The sequence below is a fragment of the Myodes glareolus genome, chromosome 21, assembly GCF_982192425.1.
Source record: "Myodes glareolus chromosome 21, mMyoGla1.1, whole genome shotgun sequence".
NCBI lineage: Eukaryota > Metazoa > Chordata > Mammalia > Rodentia > Cricetidae > Myodes > Myodes glareolus.
The window spans coordinates 6,352,650-6,379,593 of record NC_142046.1 but is presented as its reverse complement, the minus strand read 5'-3'; the positions used below and the strand labels follow the sequence as shown (position 1 = coordinate 6,379,593).

The window sequence follows — 26,944 nt, the reverse complement described above, 5'->3', positions numbered from 1 at the left end:
CTGAGAAGGCCAGCTCGCTATTGCGTCCGGGAGCGGCTCTCGCATTCCGCAGTTACGGAGTTTCCGCGCCTTTCGCTCTTTCACTCAGCTGGTCTCCGCTCAGCAGTGCTTACGTCGTGGGCGCAGCAGGGATCAGGTGCGGCCGCCGCACGAGCCGGGCGCCGCGAGGTGGGCGGAACGCAGTTTACGTAAGCGGTCTCGCAGGTGCAGGCGGCGGCCGCGGGCCTGAGCGCCTTTGCGTTCCCAGGTGCGCAGTTGGCGCAGGCGGCGGCGGGCGCTGGCCGGAGCTCCCAGGTGCGGCAGAGCGCGCGTGCAGGGGGCGCGCGGAGGGCGAGGGGGCGGGCTTTCCGTTCCCCAGCAGCCGCGGGCCCGCCCCCCGAATCGGCCAATGGGCGTGCTCGGCGTTGTCACGTGTTCGCTGCCGCCGAGGCCGCCGCTGCCGCCGAAGTCGATCTCGGATCCGCGAGCGCCACCAGGGCAGCAGCCGCCGCAGCCGCCGCCGCTGGGCTGAGGAGCCGGAGACGCGGGCGGACGAGGTGGCGGCGGCGGCGGAGCGGGAGCGGGGAACGGACGCGGGCGGAGCGCGGCGGCGCGGGTAGGCTGCGACGGGGCCGGCGCCTGCGCGGCGGGCCGTCCCGGGCGGGCGGCGGTTGAGACGGTTGGCGGAGCCGGCCCGGGCCCCGCATTGTTTGTTGTGCGTCCTTAGCAGCCGCGGCGGCTGCTGAGGCGAGGAGCTCGGCGCAATCCCGGCCCTGCGGCTTGGGCATTGTGGCCACCACTGTCTTTCCTGGCCGGTCCGTGCCAGGACTGCGGGCCGCCCTGCTCGCTTTCGGGGTCGGGGTCGCGAGTCCCGGCCCTCAGCCTCCGGAGGGCGTGGGCAGCGCGCGGAGCGCGAGCTCGGGGAAGGTGGGAGGGCTCCGGGCAGGTGCTGGAGGACGTTGCGGGCAGAAACCGGGGAGAGGCTGGGGGGCGGGCACAGGGTTTGTGCCGGTTTAGGGAGCAGAGAGGTTGAGGGACCCGGCTCCATGGTGTCCAGGGCCTCCCATGGGGGAATAGGTTGGATTTGAGAGGGAAGGAGAATGTTCCGTTTGGGGGTTCAGATGTGTGTGGAGAGAGATTCGGGGCGTCAGGGGCAAGTGAGATAGTGGAGGGAGGTAGAAGATAGGCACCTCTAGGCAGGAATGAAAGGAGCAGATGTCCCGGTTAGCGTTGCGCGTGAGGGGCAGGGAACCAGGCTGAGAGTAGGAAGGCTACCGGACAGCCTGAAGGGAAATGGCGGAGGAGGGGACCATAGCAGGGAGTGTGGCGGACAAGGAGTGTCTGGGAAGGGGGTTCTCTCAAGTAGTGGCGGATGAAAATGAGGATATTCAGGTAGGAGGTGTGTGTCTGTCTGTCTGTCTGTCTGCCTGCCTGCCTGCCTGCCTGCCTGCCTGCCTGCCTGTCTGTCTGTCTGTCTGTCCGTCCGTCCGTCTGTCCGTCCGTGTCTCTCTCTGCCTGCCTTCCTGCTTTGCCTTTCTGCCTGCCTGTCTACAGTCTGTGTGTGCCCAGGGCTCCCTTGATGGGTGTCTGGCCCAGAGGAATGGAGGGATACGGGAAGGGGTTGACAAGTCAGGGGAAAAAGGCAGGTGTTTGTTCTGTTCTCAGGGGAGAGGAGGATGGGTTTAATGGGGGGAGGGGTGATTGGCGCAGCGACTGAATTTGAGGGGTTTCGGAGAGAAATGGGGGCCAGGAGTTTAGGTGATTGGATGGAAAGTGGTGTCCAGGCAGGAGGTGTGTGTAGCAGTAAAAAGACAGCAGAAGTGAGTGAAATGGAGGGTGTTTGTGTGAGAAATACTGGTGGGCAACAGCAGAAGAGGAACCTTGAGGTTGGGGGCACCGTCAGAAAGGACAGGTGTGTGTGGCAGGATGGAGAGCTGTTGTGGGTAGAAGGGAAGCAGGCTGATGTTTATGGAGTGGTAGGTGAGGTGTAGGGACATATGGAAGGAATTATTCGAGGGCAGGAGGTGTGGAGAGAAGTTGGGAGGAGGAAGATGGAAGGGGGTGTGTTTGAAGGGAAATCAGAAGGTGGGGTAGGTTTGGAGTACCATGTAGTGGGAAAAGGGAAGGGACTAGGCATGGGACAGTGAGAAGAAAGAATAGAGAATGTATACCGAAGGAAAGGACGCATGGTAGGAATATTATGTGGATGCATGTCTAACTAGAGAGGGACAGCTAACTGTAGGGATTGATGTGTTGAGGGATGCTCATGTTTAAGGCAGGAAACAAATGTTAGAGAGCATTCCAAAGTAGCTTCCCTAAGAGTTTGGAAGATTTCAGTTGAAGTGTGAGAAAGGTTGGAGTTTTAAGATATTAGAGGGTCCAAAATTATTAGGTCACTGAAATTAATAAAGGGTGGCGTGCAGAAGTTGAATGGGAGGAAAAATCTGAGAGGATTACTTTGAGGCTTAGAGGGACTAGACATTTGGGACAATGGACCAAGGATGTGGATCCTAGACTGATATTAACAAAAAAAGAGGACATTCAATTGTGCACCATATCTTAAAGTTCATTCTTTTAGGATCACAAAGATGATGAAACCTGAATTTTAGTTCCAGAACAGTGAATGGAAAGTAAGGGAGAGCTGAGTGCCTGCTCTCAAGTTGAGAGGTATGTGGTGTGTATTTGCTTTGTTGACTTATGAGTAGACAGACAGATAGCAAGCATCATGAGGAATACACCCAGGAATGTAAAGGAAGTGGGAGAGCAGCAGGTACATGCAGATGTCTTTGTGAAGGTGCAAGAGAGCGGATCCCAGAGGCCTGTAGCATCAAGAACACCGAGAGAGGAAGGAATACCTTGGTGTTCAGTGTCTCAGGTACCCAGATGCTTCCTGGGTAATAGGACAGTGTTCACATATTGGATGATGTAATACCTGAGTCTCATACTACAGGCTGACAAAAGTAATGTATATCTAGCTTCTAAAAGTGGCATAAATGGAACCTTTGGATTCTCACCTTTAAAATGTTAATAACTGATTTTGGATTGTCAGCTTTTTTTTCCCCCGAGGTAAAGTAAATTTTAGCTTGAGGCTTTTGAATCTTGGTTTTTTGGTTTGCTTTGATGGTATATATGATGTTAGCTTTAATGAGGTATATATAAGGCCATCATCACTTTGCCAGACACATAGGAATTGACCTTTAGGAGTTTGAGCACAGACATTTCAATGTCTTGTCACCTTTAGTGTTCTGTAGTTTGTGTTAGAAGTTGTGTGTGTGTGTGTGTGTGTGAGAGAGAGAGAGAGAGAGATTTGAAGAATTAAGCAAACTGCTTTGAGACTGTTTCACAGTAAGCATTGTTTTTTTAGAATCATGGAAAGTGAATTCTCTTTGACAGTTGATATTTTTGTCTTGCCAGATTTTTCTAAAAAGTAGATTTCATCTTGTTATAGAAGTAATTTGAATTACTATTCTGTGGCCGTCATATAGTATGTATTATAGTACTGCTATGACTCAAAGAAAAGGTCTACTTTGGATACTTAGGGACTTTTTGGGTTGATTGGTTTTCTTTTGTCAACTTGGGAAGTATCTTTAAGTAGGCATTGTACTTTCAAGACACCAGTTTGAGTGAGAATCTTGCCTCTAGACATAGCAAGGGAGGAGTAGAGCACCAATTTTTTTTTAAGTAGTTTGAATCTAATTATAGTTAAAAAGTTAATGATTTTTAAAATCCATATTTTCAGTGTTTATACAGGGAGTAATGTTCAGAATGAATTGTTTATTTTGGAGGGAAATGTATTTTAGTATACTTTTGGTCAAAACCCTCGGAGTTTGTTGAGATTTATTGTGTGTTTAGAATATAAGGCACGGATCTGCCCCTCTATTGCTCCTTGACAGGGAATTTGAAAAGTAGGCTGTGAAATGACTAGAGTAACTTTGAAAATTGTCTCTTAATGTGGTCACTGCTTCTTCCATTAGTCCCCCCCCCCTTATTTTTGAGATAGTGACTTACTCTGTTTGTAGCCGAGGATACCCATAGAAATTCCTGTGTAACCCAGGCTGGCTTCAAATGCAAGAAACACCCTTCTGCCTGCTGGGTTACAGACACCTGCACCATTTTAATAAGTTTTAGGTCCATCCTGTTCATTTTATTAGTTTTTGGGCAAGCAATATTTTCTTTAATAAAATACTCAGTCCTGAAATAGTGTTTTGTTGAAATGTATTATTGGGTGAAATTCTACAGCCTGTGATAATTTATAGGTACTTTAAAGAAAGGTAGGTTATTTAGACTTTGCAAGCTAAATAATTGAATTCTGGTTTTATCTTCACTGATGACTTGCTATACAAGACACTTAATCCCTTTGTGCTTGTTTCTCTTCCAGAAACCTGACTCCTTATCTACCTTCCAAGAAGGTTGAGATGTTTATATTGAAACAAGTTTGTCCTTTTTTTTTTTTTCCTTTAAGACTCACTTTGTAACCCTGGTTGTCTTTGAATACAATATATAGGCCTGGCCTCTGTTTCATAGTGATCCATCTGCTTTTGCTTCCTGAGTACTTGGATATATGTCACATGTCATAAGTAAGTCTTTTAGGAAGATTAGATTTTTGTTAATGTGGAGATAGATTTCTTTATTCTTTTTATCCCTGTGGTTTTTAGATTGGTCAAATATTAGGGCAGCTAGAGCCATGTAGAGAGACCTTGTCTCAGAGAGAGATGTTTTGCCATTAGATAAGTTGGAGGTGAGAATTCTGTGCATATCAGAGATATCTCTTAATTCATTTTGTCATTGTTGCTTTACTGTGTACTTACTTCCATTACCTCTCCAATTGGTTAGCTGCTTATTTCTGTCACAGCTGAAGCTTGTGCAGACATTGAGTTCTAGCGTAAGCCCAAGATTATTTCTAAACATGATTTCTATAAGCAGTACTTCTTCAATCAGGAGAAATACATATATGATTTCATACGGTTTTTGCAGAAATTGATTCTCAGTGTTCAGAACAGAAAATTAGAACTGTTGCTTCTGCAAGTGCCACAAAACTTACTGAGGTTTTTATTTTTTGAGACACTTTGTCTATGTAGCCTTGGCTGTCGTGGAACTTGCTCTGTTTACCAAATTGGCCTTGATCTCAGAAATTTACTTGCCTCTGCCTCCTGAATTCTGTGATCAAAGATGTGCACCACCACACCCAGCTTTAGAGCTTTTTTCTTTTATTTTTTCTTTTTGTTTTTTTTTTGAGACAGGCTTTCCAAGTAGGTATGGAGGAATGCATTCTGTAGACCATCCGCCTTGCCTCTGCTTCCCGAGTGCTGGGATTTAAGGTGTGCGCCACCACTGCCCAACCAGAGCTTTTTCTTTTAAAAAATTTTTTTTCTCTTTATTATTTTAAATTTTGTGTGTGTGTGTGTATGTGTGTGTTATGTGTGTGTATGTGTCTGAGTGCATGTAAGGTTTGTGCATGTAAGTGCACTTGCCTGTAAAGGCCAGAGGAGGGCATTGGATCCACAGGAACTGGAGTTTAGGCAGTTGTTGTCACAGAGTGGGTGCTAGCAACTGAACATGAGACCTCTTCAAGAGCAGTATGTATGTGATCTTACTTTCTGAGCCATCTCTCCAGCTTCAGTTTTATTGATGGACAGTATGCTCTGCTTGAAGGGGAACAATTTGTAAAAATTTAAAGCCTTTTCAATATTGTCCTTGGTTTGTTTATTATGAAGAGCCTCCAGATTGGCTTTTCAAAATGATTTTTAGCTATTGAAAAACTGACAGGTAGCTATGGGTAGCTTTATACTTTACTTTTAGGAAACTGTTTATTTAGAGGTATAAATTAAATTTATATGTCACTTGAAACAAGTTAATGAAGTCAGATTAATGGTGATATAATCATTGAATGGTTTATGACTGAAGCCTTTTACTCTTTAATCTAGTTTTTAGTTTTTACATTGAATAGTGACTTGATCAAATGATCTGACTGGTCACTTTCATCCCTAATTGGAATTAATTTATTGCCCTACAAGTCCTTCAGGCACACTGTGTTTAGGAAGTGCCTTGCAAAAGACTTTCTTTACATGCATGCTTCTGTATGAAGGAAGAAGCTCTAAATCTTATTTGCTATTCAGGTTCTCTTAACTTTTTGTTTTGTCTTGTTTTTCAAGACAAAGTTTTTCTGTATAGACCTGACTGTCTTGGAACTTACTCTGTGGACCAGGATGGCTTCAAACTCAGAGATCCGCCTGCCTCTGCCTCCCTGAGTGCTGGTATTAAAAGTGCCTGTTCTCTTAACTTTTAACATGACACAATATAAAACACTTGCTTTCGCAGGTTAATTTTAGTATGACTTGAAAGGGTACAGTTGATTATATAAGTAATAAAATCACAGCATTGTGTGATGTGACTTCATGGTTCATTTCTATTTGAAAAGTGAGAATTTGCCAGTTGTCCTGGTGGTGCACACCTTTAATCCCAGCACTTGGGAGGCAGAGGCAGGTGGGTCTCTGAGTTCAAGGCCAGCTTGGTCTGCAGATGAGTTTCAGGACAGCTGGGGTTACACAGAGAAACTCTTGAAAAACCAAAAACAGCAACAAAAACCAACCAACCAAACAGAACATAGGCTGTGATTTTGGTTATGTTTAGTTAGTTCACTGAAAAACATATATTTTAATATAGTTAGGCTGTAACTGTACAGTAAGTGGTTTGTTTCTGAAAGTTAAGATGGAGGCAGTTAGTTTAAAAAAAATACTACATTTTATGTGTGTTTGTGGTGTGTTCTTGAACCACAGTGTGTGTGTAGAGGTCAGGGGACAACTTGTGGATGTCTTTTCTCTCTTTCTACCATGTGGGATCTGGGACTCTCAGGTCATCAGGTCATTTGGAGGCAAGAACCTTTATCTGCTGAACTATCTCCCTGTCCATGGTTTTTGTTTTTTGTTTTTTGTTTCACTCTACAAGTAACCCCAGCTGACTTAGACTCACTGTGTAGCTTAGGATGGCCTTGCATTTATCCTGCCTCAGTCTCCTGAGTTGCTAGCATTACAGGAATGAACTACCAAATCTAGTTTTTATAGGCCGACCATCATCCTGGATTCATTCACTCTGTCTCTCTCTTTTTCCAAGACAGGGTTTCTCTGAAACAGTCCTGGCTGTCCTGGAACTCCTTTAGTAGACTAGCCTGATCTTGAAATCAAGAAATCTGCCTGCCTCTGCCTCCCCAGTGCTGAGATTAAAGACGCACACCACCACCATCTGATAGAACCTGATTTTCTACTTCAGCTTCCCAAGAAGCTGTCATTATAGACCAGCATGTGCTACCATTCCCCACTAGAGAGGGTTCATTCAAAGATGTGTTTGTAGTTTGAAGGATTTTGAAGCTCATCAATCACTGCATTGACATATTGGCTTTTGTGCAATGTATTGAGGTTTTAGATATTGGGTAGCTCTCTTTTGGTTTTTCGAGACAGGGTTTCTCTGTGTAACAGCCCTGGCTGCCCTGGAACTCACTCTGTGGTGCTGGGATTAAAGGTGTTCACCACAACTGCCAGGCTTTAAAGTGATACATATATTTGGTTTTTTTTGAAACAGAGTTTCACTGTGTAGCTTTGGAGCCTGTCCTTGAACTCTATAGATCTGGCTAGACTTGAACTCACAGAGATCTGCCTGCCTAGATATTGGTTAGATCTTAAACAACTCTGGTAACTTAAGTTTCAGTTAGCAAAGCAAGTGAACTAGAGGGAAAGTTGGTGTAATTTTTATACAGCTTAGCAAGTCAGGGAGAATAAGTATCATAACCCTTGGTGTGTGCATTGTCAGTTGTTTTTGTGTACTATGAATAAACTTGTGATGTCAAAGTTAGTGTGGATGAGTAGATATCATGAATTAATGATGGCTTTTAAATGGTATTTTATCTGCTAGCTTTTAGATAACCTGGTATTATACAAAATCAGCTATATTTATTATAGATTTCATGTCTAAAATTGGAATACACTCTCTAGTTTACTATTAGAATGGAGATGAAAGAAAATAAGAAAATTGTTTTGAGGTTAGGAAGCTCATCGGTTAAGAGCAGCTGCTGTTCTCCTGGGAGAGGATTCAGGTTTGGTTCTGAGCACCCACATGGTGGAACTCCAGTCCTAGGGTCATCCAGTTCCTTTTGTGAACTCTGAGAGTACGTATATGGAACATACATACACGTAGGCAAAACACTCAGGCAAGTAAAAATAAAATCTAAAAATTAAAAAAAAATGTTATGAAGCATATGTTTTTATTTTGTCGTTTTGTTCAAGACAGGATTTTATCATTTAGTCCTGACTGTCCTGAAATTCACTGTGTAAACCATGCTGACCTTTAACTCAGAGATTTTCCTGCCTCTGCTTTCCAAGTTCTGGGATGAAAGGTATGCACCACTATGCCTGATTATTATGTTTATTTTTAAAGGGAAAATTAAGTACAATATAAGTTAAGGTCTGAGAAGCAGACTCAGCTTCTGGAAGAGCAGCAATCACATTTAACTGCTGAACTGTCTTTCCAGCCCACCAAACTTATTTTTATTTTGCCCAATAGCAGCATTTGGCATGGTGGATTCCTTTGTTGGCTTCCTTGAAATATTTTGTTTTCTGTTTTTTTTTTTCTCTATCTCTTTGACCTTTTCTCAGGCCTCCCACCATCCTGATCTTTTGCTCTTACCTTTTTCTGTTGGACCACCTCATGGAGGTCTCTGCTTTTTCCCTTTGGTGCTCCTATCTGATTTATTTGAGTGGGGCGGTGGTGGTGCACACCTTTATCCCAGAACTTGGGGAGCAGAGGCAAATGGATCTTTCTGAGTTCAAGACCAGCCTGGTCTATAGAGTTCTAGGACAGGCTCCAAAGTACAGAGAGAAGCCTTGTCTCGAAAAACCAAACCAAACCAAAAACAAACAAACAAACAAACAAACAAACAAAAACCAACCAAAAAAAAAAAACCCAAAAACTTGTGTGTGTTCCTAAGTGTTTGTATTAGAACCACATGTGTGCAGGAGCTTGCAGAGGAAGGAAGAGGCTTTGGAATTGAACCAGGGTCCTTTGGAAGAACAGCCAGTGAGTGCTCATAACAATTAGCCCCTGTAGCCCCTGATCTCATGGTTTTAAACGCTCAACTTTTTTTTATCTTGGAACGCTGGACTTTTATAGCCTATTGCCAATGTGCTGTTTCCCACTTAGGTGCTTTATTAACATATTAAACTGAATTTTTCCCATGCTTTGCCTTTTCTAAATCTATTGTTAGACTTCAAGTCTAGCTAATTGATTTTGAAGCCTGTGCTAAATAACCCGAGTGGTCAGTTGCTCAACTTGTTTCACTGCATATTGGTAAGTTGTTCCAAACTGTAAAAATGGTTCAACTATATGGCATGATAAAATTCTGAGCTCTCCTTTATTGCTGCCTTACTGTCTGTAGATATCTAAGTAGTGTCTGTCTTAACCTTTTTGAAGTCAGATGATAAGAGTTTCAACTAGTAACCTTGACTACTTTGTCAAGATAGTGATGCTTATTCAAATTAAAAGATTTGAATGATAGTCTATATTTTAATTTTTTATTTAAAAATTACACTTATTCATTTATGTATGTGACCATGTATGTGTGTCCTTTAACCATTGTGTGCATGTGTAGGTCAGAAGACACAGAGGTGTGGGTGGGGAATAGGACTCAGGGTTTTCCACATTGGTGGCAGACATTTATGTGCTGAACCATATCTCCTTTTAAAATCCCTTAGGGCATATAATCACAATGGGATATAATAGGCCATCTAACCTGATTAAGGGTACTTAGGGTGTTAGTTGCCAAAACATTTTTATAACAACCTATACTTAAACATGCCAGAAGATATCAGAGGATTTAGTTTCTGTTCTAAGTGCATTCACATAGAGTAAGATTCTGTTAGATTTCTGTACTTTATATGTTTTTTTTTTATTTTTATTGAACTCTACATATTTCTCTGCCCCCTCCCTTTTTCTCCCCTCCTCTTCAACTCTCTCCCAGGGTCCTCATGCTCCCAGTTTACTCAGGAGATCTTGTCTTTTTCTACTTCCCATGTAGATTAGATCCATGTATGTCTCTCTTATAGTCCTCATTGTTGTCTAGGTTCACTGGGATTGTGATTTGTAGGCGGATTTTCTTTGCTTTATATTAAAAAACCACTTATGAGTGAGTACATGTGATAATTGTCTTTCTGGGTTTGGGTTACCTCACTCAAAATGATGTTTTCTAGCTCCATCCATTTTCCTGCAAAATTCAAGATGTCATTATTTTTTTTCTGCTGTGTAGTATTCCATTGTGTAAATGTACCACAGTTTCCTTATCCATTCTTCAGTCGAGGGGCATTTAGGTTGTTTCCAGGTTCTGGCTATGACAAACAAAGCTACTATGAACATAGTTGAGCACATGTCCTTGTGATACGTTTGAGCATCCTTTGGATGTATACCCAGAAGTGGTATTACTGGGTGATTGAGGAAGGTTATTCCCTAATTTTCTGAGAAATCGCCACACAGATCTCCAAAGGGGCTGTACCAGCTTGTGTTCCTTCCAGCAATGCAGAAGTGTTCCCTTTACCCCACAACCTCTCCAGCATAAGTTGTCATCAGTGTTTTTGATCTTGGCCATTCTTACAGGTGTAAGATGGAATCTCAGAGTTGTTTTGATTTGCATTTATTTCTCTGATGACTAGGGATGTTGAACATTTCCTTAAGTATCTTTTCAGCCATTTTAGATTGCTCTGTTGAGGTCTGTACTCCATTTTTTAAAATTGGATTATTTGTTCTTTTTGATGATCAATTTCTTGAATTCTTTGTATAATTTGGAGATCAAGACCTCTGTCTAATGTGGGATAAGTAAAGATCTTTACCTATTCTGTAGACTGTCGTTTTGTCTTATTGATTGTATCCTTTGCTTTACAGAAGCTTTTCGGTTTCTCCCATTTATTAGTTGTTTCTCTCAGTGTCTGTGCTACTGGGAAGAAGTGGTCTCCTGTGCCAATGTGTTCGAATATACTTCCCACTTTATTTTCTATGAGGTTCAGTGTGGTTGGCTTTATGTTGGGGGTCTTTGATCCATTTGGACTTGAATTTTGTGCATGGTGATAGATATGAATCTATTTTCATTCTTCTACATGTTGATATCCAGTCATGCCAGCACCATTTGTTAAATATCCTTTTTTTTCCCCATTTGATTTTTTTTTCGTTCTTTATCAAAAAAATCAGGTGTTCGAAGTGTGTAGATTAATATCTGGGTCTTTGATTCGGTTCCATTGGTCCTCCTGTCTTTTTTATGCCAATATGCCAATACCAGGCTCTTTTCAGTACTGTAGCTCTGTAGTAGAGTTTGAAGTCAGGGATTGTGATGCCTCCTAAAGGTTTTTTTTTTTTTAATTTTTTTTTTTTTTATTGTACAGGATTGTTTTAGCTATCCTGGGGTTTTTTGCTTTTCCATATGAATTTGAGTACTGTTCTTTCGAGGTCTCTGAAGAATTTTGCTGGGATTTTGATGGTCATTGCATTGAATCTGTAAATTGCTTTTGATAAGATTGCCATTTTTTAAAAAAAAAATTTATTTATTTATTATGTATACAATATTCTGTCTGTGTGTATGTCTGCAGGCCAGAAGAGGGCGCCAGACCTCATTGCAGATGGTTGTGAGCCACCATGTGGTTGCTGGGAATTGAACTCAGGACCTTTGGAAGAACAGGCAGTGCTCTTAACCACTGAGCTATCTCTCCAGCTCCAAGATTGCCATTTTTACTATGTTAATTCTACCTGCCCAAGAGCATGGGAGATCTTTCCACTCTCTGGTGTCTGCTTCAATTTCTTTCTTCAAAGATTTAAAGTTCTTGTCATACAAGTCTTCCACTTGTTCGGTTAGAGATACTCTTGAGATATTTTATGCTTTTTGTGCCTATTGTGAAAGGTGATGTTTCTCTGATTTCTTTCTCAGCCCATTTATCATCTGTGTACAGGAAAGCTACTGATTTTTTTTTGAGTTAATCTTGTATCATGCTACATTACTGAAGGTGTTTATGAGTTGTAAATGTTCCTTGGTAGAATTTTTGGGATTGCTTATGTAAACTATCATATCATCAACAAATAGTGAGAGTTTGACTTCTCCTTTTCCGTTTTGTATCCCCTGGATCTTCTTTTGTTGTCTTATTGCTCTAGCTCAAGAACTATATTGAATAGCTATGGGGAGAGTGGACAGCCTTGTCTTGTTCCTGATTTCAGTGGAATCGCTGGGAGTTTCTCTCCCTTTAGTGTGATGTTGGCTGTTGGCTTGCTGTATATTGCCTTTATTATGTTTAGGTATGTTCCTTGTATCCCTGATCTCCCCAAGACCTTTATTGTGAAGGGATGTTGTATTTTGTGGGAAGCTTTTTCGGCATCTAATGAGATGACCATGTGGTTTTTATTTTTCAGTTAGTTTATATGGTGGATTATGTTGACAGATTTTTGTGTGTTGAACCATCCCTGCATCTTGGGATGGAGCCAACTTGATTATGGTGGATGATGGTTCTGATGTGTTCTTGGATTTGATTTGCCAGTATTTTATTTAGTATTTTTGCATCAATGTTCATGAGTGAGATTGGTGTGTAATTCTCTTTCTTAGTAATGTCTTTCTGTGGTTTGGGTATCAGGGTAATTGTAGCCTCATAAAAAGAGTTTGACAATGTTTCTTCTGTTTCTATTGTTTGGAACAGTTTGAGGAGTATTGATATTCTTCTTTGAAAATCTTGTAGAATTCTGAGCTGAAACCATCTGGTCCTGGGCCTTTTTTGGTTGGGAGACTTTTGATGATTGTTTCTATTTCTTCAGCAGTTGTAGGTCTATTTAATTTGCTTATCTGGTCTTGATTTAATTTTGGTAAGTGATATTTATCCAGAAAGTTGTCCATTTCTTTAAGCTTTCCAATTTTGTGGAGTACAGGTTTTTGAAGTATGACCTGATGATTCTCAGTATTTCCTCCGTGTCTGTTGTTATGTCCCCCTTTTCATTTCTGATTTTGTTAATTTGAATATTCTCTCTCTGCTGTTTGGTTAGTTTGGCTAAAGGTTTGTCTATTTTGTTGATTTTTCTCGAAGAACCAACTCTTTGTCTCATTGATTCTTTGTATTGTTTTCTTTGTTTCTATTTTGTTGATTTCAGCTCTCAATTTGATTATTTCCTGCTTTCTAGTTCTCTTGGGTGAGTTTGCTTCTTTTTGTTCTAAAGTTTTCAAATGTTCTGTTAATTCATTATTGTGGGATTTTTCCAGTTTCTTTATGTAGTGCTATGTACTTTCCTCTTAACACTGCTTTCATTGTGTCCCATAAGTTTGGGTATGTTGTGTGGTCATTTTCATTGAATTTTAGGAAGTGTTTAATTTCTCCCTTTATTTTTTCCTTGACCAATTGATGATTCAGGTGAGCACTGTTTAATTTCCATGTGTTTGTGGGCTTTCGGGAATTATTTTTGTCATTGAATTCTACTTTTAGGCCTTGGTGAGTTGATAAGATAAGATGGGGTTATTCCAATTTTTTTGTATTTGTTGAGGTTTGTTTTTTTACCGAGTATGTATGTGGTCTGTTTTTGAGATGGTACCAGGAGGTGCTGAGAAGAAGATATATTCTTTTGTGTTATGATGGAATAGTCTATAGATGTCTGTTAAGTCCATTTGAGTCATAACATGTTAGTTCCCTTAATTTTCTGTTCATTTTTTGTCTGACTGTCGTGTCCAGTGTTGAGTGAAGTGTTTTAAGTCTTCCACTGTTAGTGTGTAGGGTTTAATGTATAATTTAAGCATTAGAAGTCTTTCTTTTACATATTAGAATGCCCTTGTGTATGGAGCATAGATGTTCAATACTGAGATTTCTTGTGGCTAATATGAAATGTCCTTGTCTCTTTTGATTGATTATAGTTTGAAGTCTATTTTGTTAGATTGGGATAGCCACACCAGCTTGTTTCTTAGGTTCATTTGATTGGAAATTTTTTTTCCCAACCCTTTACTCAGAGGTGATGTCTGTCTTTGAGGTTGAGGTGTGTTTCTTGTATGCAGAGGAAGAATGGATTCTGTTTTCGTGTCCTGTCTGTTAGCCTGTGCCTTTTTATAGGTGAGCTGCATCCATTTATATTAAGGGATATTGATGACCAGTGATTGCTGCCTCCTGTTAATTTAGTTTTCATTGTTGGTGATGTTAATTTGTGCGTTTTCCCCTTGTTTGGGATTTTCTGCTATGAGACCATCAATTGTCTGTTTTTGTTGAATTAGCCAACTACCTTGGGGTTGGAGTTTTCCTTCTAGTACTTGGTGTAGGGCCGGGTTTGTGACTAGGTATTGGTTGAATCTGGTTTTGTCATGGAATATCTTGTTTTGCCATATAATATCTTGTTTTGTCTGTAGATGGTGATTGAAAGTTTTGCTGGGTATAATAGTCTGGGCTGGTATCTGAGGTCCTTAATGTCTGCATAATGCTTGACCACGACTTTCTGGCTTTCATTGTCTCCGATGAGAAGTCAGATGTATTCTGATAGATCTGCCTTTATGTGTTACTTGGCCTTTTTCCTTTGCAGCTCTTAATATTCTTTCTTTATTCTGTAGTATGTTTAGTGTTTTGATCATTATGTGGCAAGAGGACTTTTTTGTTTTTGATCCAGTTTGTTTGGTGTTCTGTAAGTTTCTTCATATCTTCATAGGTATATCTTTCTTTAGATTGGGAAAGGTTTCTTCTATGATTTTGTTAAACATGTTTTCTGTGCTTTTGAGTTGTACTTCTTCTTCTATACCTATTATTCTTAGATTTGGCCTTTTCAAGGTGTCCTATATTTTCTGGATATTTTGGGTTAAGCTCTTGTTAGATTTAATGCTTTCTTTGACTGAAGAGTCTATTTCCTCTAATGTATCTTTAGCGCTTGAGATTCTCTCTTCCATCTCTTGTATTCTGTTCATGCTCGTGTTTGTGGTTCCTCATCGTTTTTTCATGATTTCTGTTTCTCTAATTTCCTCAGTTTGATTTCTGTTTCTCTAATTCCCTCAATTTGTGTTTTCTTTATTGCTTCTATTTCAGTTTTTAAGTCTTGAATAGTTTCTTTCATATGTTTGATTTCTTTTTCTTGGTTTTCTGTAAGGGATTTGCTGATATCTTCCAATTTTTTGTTTGTCTTTTCCTTCATATCTTTGAGGGGATTTCTCATTTCCTCTTTCAGAGTTTCAAACATTCTCTTGAATATATTTTTTAGGTCATTTTCTTCTGTTTCATCTGTATTTGATTGTTCAAGCCTTGCTGTTGTAGGGTCTCTAGATTTTACTGGTGTCATATTTCTCTTTGTGGTGTTGCATGTGTTTTTAACCTTCTCTACTCATCTTTTCCTCTAACTGTTGTGCTTGGGGCTGTCTGTGATTCTGGTGATTATTATCTGCTAGGTGCCAGTATATCCAATGTTCAGATAGTTGTTCCTTGTGGTACAGTCAGTGCCCACTTCTAGCTACCCCGTTGGTGACTCTGTGTTCCTGGAGGTCGCTCAACGCTCCGGACTTTGCTCCGTTCTTGTGGAGTTTGCTTTCTCATGTCTGCACTAGCCTAGTTTGTTGGCTCAGACCTGTTTCTCTAAATGTCCCTGGTCTGGATCTGCTCCTGCAGAAGCTTGGGGTTGTTCCTGTAAAGGTATCTGACTCTGATCTAGCCCCTCAGAGTTCCCAGACTAGGTGTGCCCAGACCTGTGGAGGACCTGGCTCAGGTGTACTGCCTGGGAGTTCCCAGACTCACGCCCGGCCTGCAGAATTTCTAGGTTCCTGCATACTCACTTTGACATCCCAGGCTGACACCCAGACACACAGAGGTCCTGGCTCAGGCCTAGTCCCTCAGAGGTCTCAGCCTTACACACTGACCCACAGTAGCCTCTGTTCTGGCCCAGTTGCTCAGCAGTTGCTCCCCTGTACCTGCTCCTGTGGAGTTCACTGTCTCAGGTCTGTTCTGGCCCAGGTTGTTGGCTCAGTCCTGCTTCCGCAAATGCCTTTGGTCTGAATCAGCTCCCTCTGAACTTGCTTTCTCAGGCCCACTCCTGCCTAGGTAGCTGGCTCAGTCCTGCTTCTGTGGAGTTCACTGCCTCAGGCCTGCTCTGGCCTAGATCGCTAATCCAGTTCTGCTTCTGCAAATGACCCTGGTCTGGATCTGCTCCTATTCTCGTGGAGTTTTCTGTCCCAAGCCTGCTCAGGCCCAGGTCGCTGGCTCAATTCTGTTCTTTTGGAGTTTATTGCCTCAGACATGCTCTGGCCTAGTTTTGCTGGCTGTCTTTCTCCTGTGGAGTTCACTGCTTCAGGCCTGCTCTGTCCCAGGTCTCTGGCTCAGTCCTATTCCTGTGAAATTTGTTGCTTCAGATCCGCTCTGGCCCAGGTCACTGGCTCCGGCCTGCTTCTCGAAGCCTTGTATGTTCATAAGAACAAGGGAATTTGTTTTTGCAGAATAATGTTCACACACACACACACACACACACACACACACACACACACTTTATTTAAAGACTACTGATGATACCTTATAGTTAATGCATTTTTAAATAGTAGGGAAGAAAGGAATCATTGAGTTTATTAGCTGAAGTCTTGCTTGAGGCTGGGCAGTGGTGGTGCATGCCCAGGCAGAGAGACAGTTGGTTCTCTGTGAGTTCAAGGACAGCCTGGTGTCTCTCCAAAGCTACAGAGAATCCCTGCTTTGAAAACCAAAAAGAAAAAAAAGGTGAACTTGGTCTTAGAGTGATTTCTCCTAAGACCTTTCCTTTGTAAAAATGTAATTCCCTCTTTGTACCAAAGAGATTAATAATACTATTCCAAAGTCACATACCAAGCTAGTGGCAGGAAGGAGCAAGAGGTAGATTTGCCCTTCTCTGTTCTTCCTTCTACCTTCCCTCTTTTCTTTTTCCCCAGTGTTTTACTTAAGTAGCCCAGGCTGGCCTGAAATTTATGATCCTCTCCAGGCTTCTCCCAAGAGAGGTGTGACTAAAAGCATTGGATTTTGTGACTTTTGGTTAAGCGTGCTCCAGGTTTACCTTCAACCAGTCTTCTGTTTTTGTTTTTCAAGACAGTACTTCTCTGTGTAACCCTGGTTGTGCTGTAATTCACTGTGTAGACCAACCCGACCTTGAACTCAGAGATCCACCTGCCTCTGCCTTCCAAGAGCTGGGATTAGAGGTGTTTGCCACCACCACCTGGCCAGGTTTCTGGTTTAGAAATATGGAGGAGTTCACCAAGATGTATTCCTCCCTTGAATCCTTTCCCAGTTCTAGGAGTTACTTATTTCCTTTAATAAATCTATTTCTTTTATTTAAAAAAGAAAAAAAATTGGACAGTGAACCTTTAATGATCACATTAGTAGCACCAATAATGTTGCATAGCAATAAGTCTTTTAAAATGAACATATAAGTTGTATTTAGTACATTCACAAGGCCAAGCAATCTCTTCACCTTACGTAGTTTGAAAACATTTCTATTATTTTGAGGTAGAAAAAAATTAGGTAGTTTAAATCATTAGAATTAAAAAAAAAAAGAAAACCGGGTGTGATGGTGCTTGTAATTGCAGAGCGGGGGAGGTGGAGGTGGGTAATCCCTGTGAGTTCAAGGTCAACTTGGTTTGCACAGCAGTTTGTACTTGCCCCGGGCTACATGGTGAGATCCTAGGGGGAAAAAAGAAAGCCAAGCAAGTAAGCAAACAAATCTTGCAAAGTAAGGGTGACTGTTGCCCGTTTATATTAGAGGTTATCAACTGCTGGTGCTTTGCTGCTAATGTCTGATGCATTTAAGGAATAAACAAAGCCCTCCATTTGCTGCTTAATAATGAATGTATTTTACTTGAAAAAAAAACTTGACTTTATAGAGGAGTCAGTCATATTAATACTGATAATAGATATGCATTGTGCACATCTTCAGCTTTACTCTTTTAAAATGTCTTCTCAGATGAGAAAACTTAGGTTTCAGTTACTCCTTGTTCATATAATATCAGCATTCAAACCCATATGGATTTGCCTCAAAACGTGTCTTCGCTAAAAATGGAGATGTTTATATGGGATGTAGTGTCTTAGAATGGTTTGTCTGCCTTTATGAACCCCTTAGACCAGGAGGGAAAACAAAATAGAAAACAGCTGTTGGAACTTTTAGTAGACATTAGTATAAACATAGGAAATTGCAGTGTAGCTTCTGAGGTTTGTTTGCATAATTTTTCCATCCCCCCATTTATTTTTAGTGAATCTTTAATACATTTAAATTTATAATCTGATTTCTTGAGTAGACTTACTAATATTGGAACTGGTTTTCACTTTAAGATATGTACTTATATGTGGACAGACAGCCTCGGCAACATTCTCAGGAGATTGATCTATCAGCTTCCTCTAAGATGGTTTCTTATAGACCTGGAACTTACCAATTAGGCAGAATTGTCTGGCCAGTTAACCTTAGGGATCTGCCTAGCTCTGTCTCTATAGTGCTCAGATGATGAGCAAGTACCAGCATGCCTGGCAATTTTTCCTGTGAGTTTTGAGGATGGATCTCAGATCTTTACATTTGCAAAGTAGGTGCTTTACCAACTGAGCCATCCCTTAGCCCTCAAAGAGTTGTAGTTTGTTCCTATGAAGAACATAAACAACTGTCTATTTTTTGAGACAGGGTTTCTCTGTCTAGCCCTGGCTATTGTTCTGTAGACTAGGCTGGCCTCGCACTCAGAGATCTTCCTGCCTTTGTCTCCTGGTATTAAAGTTGTGCTGCACCACCTCTCAGCAGAGACAGTTATTCTCTTAAAACAGTCCTCAGCCTGGAGAGGTGAATCAGTAATTATGAATGCTTGCTGCTCTTCCAGAGGACCTGAGTTCAGCTCCAGCCTCTGTGTTGGATGACTCACAACTGACTGACTCTACAGTGCCTTCACAGACACCTGCAGTCACGTGTATATGTACATCATGTGCATGCCTGGTGCCTTCAGAGTTTAGGAGTTGAATGCCCTGGAATTGTAGTTATGGATGATTATGAACCATCATGTGTGTAGAATTGAATTGGGATCCTCTGCAATAACAAAAAGTGCTCTCAACCACAGAGCCACTTCTCTAACACTGAAGTTTATTAAAAAAGGTTTTGCTAGCATAACAATATGAGCTACATCAGCAGCAGCAGTCTGGCAGATGTCATGTGTTTAAGTGCATTGGTAGTTACCCAGAGTAGTACAGATTTTTTCCTGACCTTATATCTTTTACTAATACCCAGACAGTATCCATAAATGGATTTCTTGCTTTTAAACTTTTTATTTAAAAAATCAAAATGCCCTTATAACTTAGGTCAAATATTACATACTACTTTTCTAATTTGACGTAGGAAGAAGTTTCATTTTCTCGGGAACTAGAAAAAATGTCGAGTACAGATAGACATTAAAGTTGGTCAGATTTGTTCAAAAAATTTATTTTGACAGTAACTGTGACATTCATCATTCTCATACTTATTTTTTTAATAATATATTTTATTTTTTTTTGAGATGGGGTCTCTCTGTGTAGCCATGGCTGTCCTAAAACTCACTCTGTAGACCAGGATGGCCTCAAACTCAGATATTCGCCTGCTTCTGCCTCCCGAGTGCTGGGATTAAAGGTGTGCGCCACCACCCAGCTCGCTATTTTTTTTCATTTTTTTTTGAGATTTTTCTGTGTAGCCCTGACTGTTCTAGAACTCACTCTATAGACCAGGCTGTCCTGGAACTCACCAGAGATCTACCTGCCTCTGCCTCTCTAGTGCTGGAATTAAAGGTGTGTGCTACCATCGCCCCATATTATTATTATTTGTATAATTTCTTTTATTTAGTCCAGAAAAACACACCAAAGGCCCTTTTACTTTATAACTGTAAGATTGAGGTTAAGATGAATCATAATCTAAGAATATTAGCTGTGGATGGAACTTTGAAGATCAACTATCTAACCCTCTTATCTTGTTTATGAGAAAACTGGCTCAGAGAAGTTGTGGCTTGCTCAAGGACATAGAAAGTAAGTGAAGGTCTGATTTTTAGTTCAATATTTTTAAGGTAACTGGTAAAGCAGAGAGACCTGGAATTTGGAGTCACACAGACTTGATTTTAAGTCCATATTTCACTGCTTTTTAACTGTATGGCCTTTGGCAAGTAAATCTGAGTCTGTTTCTGATCTACTACTTTGTGGGGTTCTTAGAATTAAGAGATAATGTAAGTAAGCACAATGCCAGGAATTGCTCAGAGCTCAGTATAAGTGCTGTCTGGTCTTTTGTACTGTTTTCTTGATTACTTAAAACAGGTCATATGGTTAAGTGATTATTCTTTATGAAATGGGAATCGATGAGAATGGTTGTTTTATGCCAAAGCCTTTCACTGGAAATATGAGTTGTTGGTTGCTTGGAAGGAGGACACTGTTCACTACAAAGTGAGTTGATTTTTTTTTTTTTTTACACCAGCTGTGAGTAGCAAGAGAAATGAATGTAGAACCTGGTATGGGGATCATTTAGTTTATATCAGACATTCTCAATCTTTGCCCCCCCCCCTTTTTTTCTTTTTAAACAGGTTCTTATTATGTAGCTGTTCTGGAACTTGCTGTGTAGATCAAGCTAGTCCTTAACTCACAGAGCTCTGACTGCCTCTCATGCACCACCATGTCTGGATTCAACCTTTTTTTTTTTTTTAAAACAACAACAACAACAAAAAACTCAGGGCCTTTTTATCTTGAAAATTTGAGGATCTTAAAGACCTCTTGTTTAAATGTGCTATTAATTACTGATTCTAGAGATTTTATATATATTATTCCTTTTATTATTAAATGAATAAAAACATTTGTGTGTGTGTACTCAGGGGTGTGTATATGCACGTAAATATTTGTAGAGGCTGTTGAATTCCCTAGATCTGGAGTTAACAGATGATTGTGAACCTCTTGATGTGGGTGCTGGGATCTAAATTCAGGTTCTCATGGTAGCAGCAAACACTTTTAACTGATGAGTTCTTTCTAGTCCCCTCTTTTACTAATTTTAAAATGCTAGTGAAACTTAATATATGTTAGCCCAGGTGATGTGTTAATAGTTATTTTCCAAGATAGAAGAAAACCCGAGTGAGAAATGTAGCTGTTGGTTTTAAATTTTTACTTTAGTGTAGCTTAATAGAAGATAATTACTTCTGCATGTATATAGTCTGTTGTAGTATGTTCTTACTGAAGTATGTGAAGATGAAAAATTTAAACAGATATGTAGTTGGAAAAGGTTAGTCAGGTAATTTTAAATATTTTGCATACTATTTTAGTATTTGACAGATGATAAGCTTTTAATATTTATTTTAAAAAAATTATACATGTGTATAAGTCTTCAGGAGTTTGTCCATCATGTACATCCAGAAGTCTACAGAGCCAGAAGAGAGCATCCCTGGGAATTGGAGCTATAGGCAGTTGTGAGTCACCATGTGAGTATTGGGAACCAAACCTACATCCTCTGCAAGAGCAGTCAGTGATTGTAACAGCTGAGCCCAGATATATATATATATATATATATATATATATAATATATTTATTTATATATTAAATATATAAATATATATTGAATAAAATAATATATATTTAATATATATTAAATATATATATATTTAAGAGAACTAGAAATCGGATATGAATAGTGAGTGGATCAATGACTTTTTCACACTTGGGCATATTAAAATCTATTCTCTTGTTGTGCATATTTGATTTTTTTGTATATTTTTTGTGGTACTAGAGATTGGATTGAGACTTTATGCAAGCTAGGCAACTCTTCTACCATTGAGCTATATCCCGAGCTGCCTTTTTTGACTTTTTATTTTGAGATAAGTCTGTTACCTGGAATTCACTGTAGCTTAGGCAGCCCTTGAAATTAACTTCTGCTTTAGTCTCCTTCAGTTTATAGTCTAGTTGGTGGGAGAAAGTATATAATATTTTGAGAATATGACTATTGCAGTGCTATTTGTTGTGTGACCTACAAGGAGAAAAGAAGGCAATTGTTCTGATTCTAGTTAGACTAGACAGAAAGACTCATAGAATTAGTGTAGTTTTTTTCTTTTTTTTTTTAATTGATGGTTATTGAGCTCTACATTTTTCCCTGCTCCCCTCCCCGTCTCTCCCTTCCTCTTCAACCCTCTCCCAAGGTCCTCATGCTCCCAGTTTACTCAGGAGATCTTGTCTTTTTCTACTTCCCATGTAGATTAGATCCATGTATGTTTCTCTTATAGTCCTCATTGTTGTCTAGGTTCTCTGGGATTGTGATTTGTAGGCGGATTTTCTTTGCTTTATATTAAAAAACCACTTATGAGTGAGTACATGTGATAATTGTCTTTCTGGGTTTGGGTTACCTTACTCAAAATGATGTTTTTTAGCTCCATCCATTTTCCTGCAAAATTCAAGATGTCATTATTTTTTTCTACTTTGTAGTATTCCATTGTGTAAATGTACCACATTTTCCTTATCCATTCTTCAGTCGAGGGGCATTTAGGTTGTTTCCAGGTTCTGGCTATGACAAACAAAGCTACTATGAACATAGTTGAGCACATGTCCTTGTGATACGTTTGAGCATCCTTTGGATGTATACCCAGAAGTGGTATTACTGGGTGATTGAGGAAGGTTATTCCCTAATTTTCTGAGAAATCGCCACACAGATCTCCAAAGGGGCTGTACCAGCTTGTGTTCCTTCCAGCAATGCAGAAGTGTTCCCTTTACCCCACAACCTCTCCAGCATAAGTTGTCATCAGTGTTTTTGATCTTGGCCATTCTTACAGGTGTAAGATGGAATCTCAGAGTTGTTTTGATTTGCATTTATTTCTCTGATGACTAGGGATGTTGAACATTTCCTTAAGTGTCTTTCAGCCATTTTGTTTTCCTCTGTTGAGAGTTCTCTGTTTAGGTCTGTACACCATTTTTTAAAATTGGATTATGTGTTCTTTTTGAGTTCTTTGTATAATTTGGAGATCAGACCTCTGTCTATTGTGGGGTTAGTGAAGATCTTTTCCCATTCTGTAGGATGTCGTTTTGTCTTATTGATTGTGTCCTTTGCTTTACAGAAGCTTTTCAGTTTCAAGAGGTCCCATTCATCAATTGTTTCTCTCAGTGTTTATGTTACTGGGGTTATATTTAGGAAGAGGTCTCCAGCGCCAATGCGTTCAAGTATATTTACCACTTTTTCTTCTATAAGGTTCAGTGTGGCTGGCATTCTGTTGAGGTCTTTGATCCATTTGCACTTGAGTTTTGTGCATGGTGATAGATATGGGTCTATTTTCCTTTTTCTACATGTTGATATCCAGTCATGCCAGCACCACTTGTTAAATAATGCTTTCTCTTTTCCATTACATATTTTTTTGTTCTTTGTCAAAAATCAGGTATTCGAAGATCTGGGAATTGATATCCAGGTCTTCTATTCGGTTCCATTGATCCCCCTGTCTGTTCTTATGCCAATACCAGACTGCTTTTAGTACTTTAGCTCTGTAGTAGAGTTTGAATGTAGTAGAGTTTGAAATCAGGGATTATGATGCCTCCAGAAGTTCTTTTATTGTATGGGATTATTTTTGCTATCCTTAGGTGTTTTTTTTTTGTTTTTTTTTTTTGCTTTTCCATATGAAGTTGAGTACCGTTCTTTTCAAGGTCTTTGAAGAATTTTGCTGGGATTTTGATGGGCATTGCATTGAATCTGTAGATTGCTTTTGGTAAGATTACCATTTTTACTATGTTAATTCTGCTTACCCAAGAGCATGGGAGATCTTTCCACTTTCTGGTGTCTGCTTCAATTTCTTTCTTCAAAGATTTAAAGTTCTTGTCATACAAATCTTCTACTTGTATTTAATGCTATTTGTGGCTATTGTGAAGGATGTTGATTCTCTGATTTCTTTCTCAGCCCATTTATCATCTGTGTACAGGAAAGCTACTGATTTTTTTTTTTGAGTTAATCTTGTATCCTGTTGCATTACTGAAAGTGTTTGAGTTGTAAATGTTCCTTGATAGAGTTTTTGGGATTGCTTATGTAAACTATCATATCATCAACAAATAGTGAGAGTTTGACTTCTCCTTTTCCGTTTTGTATCCCCTGGATCTTCTTTTGTTGTCTTATTGCTCTAGCTCAAGAACTATATTGAATAGCTATGGGGAGAGTGGACAGCCTTGTCTTGTTCCTGATTTCAGTGGAATCGCTGGGAGTTTCTCTCCCTTTAGTGTGATGTTGGCTGTTGGCTTGCTGTATATTGCCTTTATTATGTTTAGGTATGTTCCTTGTATCCCTGATCTCCCCAAGACCTTTATTGTGAAGGGATGTTGTATTTTGTGGGAAGCTTTTTCGGCATCTAATGAGATGACCATGTGGTTTTTATTTTTCAGTTAGTTTATATGGTGGATTATGTTGACAGATTTTTGTGTGTTGAACCATCCCTGCATCTTGGGATGGAGCCAACTTGATTATGGTGGATGATGGTTCTGATGTGTTCTTGGATTTGATTTGCCAGTATTTTATTTAGTATTTTTGCATCAATGTTCATGAGTGAGATTGGTGTGTAATTCTCTTTCTTAGTAATGTCTTTCTGTGGTTTGGGTATCAGGGTAATTGTAGCCTCATAAAAAGAGTTTGACAATGTTTCTTCTGTTTCTATTGTTTGGAACAGTTTGAGGAGTATTGATATTCTTCTTTGAAAATCTTGTAGAATTCTGAGCTGAAACCATCTGGTCCTGGGCCTTTTTTGGTTGGGAGACTTTTGATGATTGTTTTTATTTCTTCAGCAGTTGTAGGTCTATTTAATTTGCTTATCTGGTCTTGATTTAATTTTGGTAAGTGATATTTATCCAGAAAGTTGTCCATTTCTTTAAGCTTTCCAATTTTGTGGAGTACAGGTTTTTGAAGTATGACCTGATGATTCTCAGTATTTCCTCCGTGTCTGTTGTTATGTCCCCCTTTTTATTTCTGATTTTGTGTGACAAACTTTTCCTGAAGGCACACAACACACATGTTAACTTATCCCTGATGGGGATCCCAAAATAGACCAAAGTACAAATACCTCAAAATTCAGCTTGGTGAACCATTGAGTTTTATTGTGGTTATTCAGAAATATGGGTGAGGAGTTATACAGGAGCAGAAATGATATACAGACAGCTGCATCACCAATGCCCAACCCAGCACAGGTGACAGCCCACAAAAGTTGGGAACCTGGACCACACTGCACAACCTGTAGGCCTTCAACAGATTGGAGTGTCCTTTCCACGTGATTCTGGTCTGAATTTTGTCAAGGCATTTCAGCTGGTTTCTTTCTACTTGTAGGTAGCTGTTTGGTCTCAGTCTTTTTTGTAGCTCAGCTTCACTGAGTGTGCTTTGCATCCCAACTTCCTTGTGTGAGAGACCCTCAGCTTTTATTGCTTACTCTGGCAGGGAGGGACCTACTGAATCTGGTCATTTTCAGGGAGTTGGTGAAGCTATTTTGAGTTGTTCACTTTCCTTTAAAGGAATTTCCCTGCAGGAATTTTTTTAGTCTTGGAGGACTCTTGAATAGCTTGGCATTAGAAAACACCCACAAAGAGACTGTTACAGTTTTTTTTCCAGCTCATATCATCTCTAATATACTATTTATATAAGACATGAAGGCTTCTTAATATCTGATAGTCTATATTTTTCTGTTCAACAAAGTAACGGAATTTTTCTGGCCTCTGTGGGATGTTGTTGCTATGTTTAGGCACTGTGCTACCTGCTTTATGTACATTGCATCTCTAAGGTCTCATAGCCTCACCATGAAGGGACAATAAAAGTGTTTCTATTCAATAAATGATAACACTGAGGTGTGGAATGGATAGCCGTCCAAGGTACTTCAGACAAAGAACAACAGAAGTATACCTGGGAATTAAAACTATTTCGCTCTGTTTTCAGGATCATCTTTTACCTTTCTACTTAGGCAATAAAATTGAGGAAAATATTTTTGGGTTGTAATGGAATTTGTGTTTTCTGTGGGAGATATTGGATGGTGATCATTCTCCCTTTTAAAAATACTAATGGATACCCAGATTGCAAAGCTGATTTTCTTTACATTTTCTGTCTGTCTGTTTATCCATCCTTCGGTGCACATTGATGGAAGTCAGAGACCTTCATAGTGGAATGTCCTCTCCACTTTGTGGATTTCAGTGATTGAACTTAGGTTGCCATGTCTGACAGTATATACATCCACTGAGCCATCTTGTTGGCTCCTAACAATGATTTTAAAAAAGTTATCAAAACACTTAATTACTTAATTGCTTGAAAAATGTGATGAAACAGTAATGTTAGAAAATTTGAGGTCTCTTTTCAAAAGTGACGAGTTTGTAGATTTGTCCAGATGGTTTTAGGCCAAACGTTGACTTATTTAGTTATGCCATCTGGTAACATTGCCTCTCAATTGAATAATATGGTTATAGCCATGTTTGTGGCTTACAGAGCTTGAGGAAAAAACTCATTTGTATTGGCAGTCAGCCAATATTTTATAAACTACAATTTTCCTTAGAAAAATTGGTGGTTTGTAGCCCCATAATTTGTGGTTTTTCTGAACTTGTAAAAAGATCATATATATTTAAAAATGACCTTATCAGTTTAATATTTTTATTGACATGTAAGTGTCAGATTTTTGTTATGTTATAGCATTTATTTAATTTTCCTGGGCTGACAATTTCATTAATTTATGTAGCATAATTATATCTTCCCGCCCCACTTATTACAAACAAACCTAAAAATTAAAAACACTTTCAGTAAAGTCCCAAGAGGATGTGAATGTTTTACTTGGTAAAATGTTTGTAGAATCTATGAGATTTCATTACTTATCCACTGCTCCCTGATTGTTTTGAATTAAGTTGTGGTGTGTGATTTGTTCAGTGTTCTGCATTTTTAATATTTTTACCCCCAGAGACTGTTTCTGTAGCGCTGGCTGTCCTGGAGCTATCTCTGTGGACCAGGTGGCCTTAAACCCTGAGATCCTCCTGCCTCTGCCTCCCAA

The 26,944-nt window shown here is 39.9% G+C and overlaps 1 protein-coding gene across 7 annotated transcripts in view; it reads left to right on the top strand.

Moving 5' to 3' along the window:
- The first annotated feature begins 441 nt into the window (after positions 1-441).
- The window catches only part of Strbp (spermatid perinuclear RNA binding protein), a 147,056-nt gene continuing 120,553 nt past the window's right edge, over positions 442-26,944 (top strand). For 6 of the 7 annotated variants that reach the window (XR_014998874.2, XM_085681260.2, XM_085681262.2 and 3 more), the window contains exon 1: positions 442-595. The gene's annotated coding sequence lies outside the window, so the exon portion shown is untranslated. Of the gene's footprint in view, positions 596-2,557; positions 2,647-26,944 lie in introns of those variants that run through there. The other variant, XM_048429181.2, reaches the window with a different exon arrangement.